The sequence below is a fragment of the Seriola lalandi genome, unplaced genomic scaffold (genome assembly GCF_002814215.2).
Source record: "Seriola lalandi dorsalis isolate HSWRI2012SDOR001 ecotype SW California unplaced genomic scaffold, Sedor1 jcf7180002054677, whole genome shotgun sequence".
In the NCBI taxonomy this organism is placed as follows: Eukaryota; Metazoa; Chordata; class Actinopteri; order Carangiformes; family Carangidae; genus Seriola; species Seriola lalandi.
Genome location: NW_019525230.1, coordinates 122,413 through 123,876, shown reverse-complemented (window position 1 = coordinate 123,876; position 1,464 = coordinate 122,413).

Here is a 1,464-nt window from a genome sequence, read left to right as displayed (position 1 = left end):
ACCGTAGTCTAATTTGACACATCTCGAGGACAAAGTGTGCATGATTTTTGAAAACAAAAAATAATATAAAATATATAAAACGACAATCTGGTCTCACTTTGAGCGCTCGCGCCGCCCCAAATGAAAATTTCCACAGATCCGTAATGAAATAATAGGGGAGCAAAGCCGCAGACATTCCCCTCGATGGGCTTTTTGTTCTCGTTAAAGGTCAGGATGCAAATGAGCTGGAGTTTTCAGCTGGAATGCACTTTTATACTGTGTGATGTTCAATAATAGATCATGAATAATGTCAAAGATTACAGTTGTTTTATAAGATGTCAATTAAACGAAAAAGAAACAATGTTTGACTGTATGTAAGAGCATTTCAAATGTAAATACCACTGAATATTATTGCTAAAAAGAGAGTATATAAAATAAGTTTAAAAAAACAAACATAAAAAAAAAACCAAAAAAAAAACCAGAACTTACATGTCCACATGGAGCACTGTGGGGACTGTCTGTATGTGCTGTAGATTAGAAGTGGGTTAACTGAGCTGGACCTAACAGCCTCCGATGGACTGAAGCGACCCCCGTTGTTTTCAACATCTGTGTACCAAGTGAACAGGTTTGGCTTTGTGTCGTGGAGGCTCTCGTCTGAGATGGACAAGCCAAGGATTCAATTATACATGTGGCCCCTGGCAGAAGTTTGTTGTGCAAAATATTAGTTACAGGAAGACTGTCAGCCGAGCTTACTCCAGCGAGAAACCAATTTGATGAAAATCCAAAGGAGGGATGGAGAAATTCCCCTACTAGGCATCTAACAAAAAAAAAAATCAGTATTTACCCTAAAATCTGGGTTATTATTCTGCAGAAGTAGAATAATACACAGAAATGGAATTTGTGATGAGTTTTGAGGACATTGCTGTTATTAGTGTGGCGTTGCCTGAGAGATGTGGAACAAAGTATTGGTTTTGGAAAGTGACCATTATATTCAATCTCTCATACATTTCAGGCAGTGCAACTCCAAGACCATGTTAGTGTTTTGCTTTACCTCGACCTCTAGACGAACCTGAAGTAACGCAAACTCTCGTCATTTTGTAGAATAAGAACCAAACAAGTCAAACTCGGGTCAAGTCGTTTTTGTGTGTCCAGAGAGGAGTTCTGCCGCATGCCCTGAACCTGAATGTGTGCGTCTTCGGTGTCGCCATCGCAGAACCGTCACAGTTGATCGTCTATCACCGGCTCACTGTAAAGCCACCCACGTAAAGTCGAGCTCCAGCTTTGCTTGTGTCCACCAGTTTGGTCCGCCATAATCATGTTGTCGAGGTCCGCTACCGTCAACACTTAGATAACCAATCAGGAAGCCAGGCTACACACTGACCGCAGTGACACCCGTATACACGTCTGTACCCTTTACAATACCTGAGCCACAGGCTGAGTCCATGCAGTGCCACTGAGCAGACTGGACGGTATCAGGACCAATGT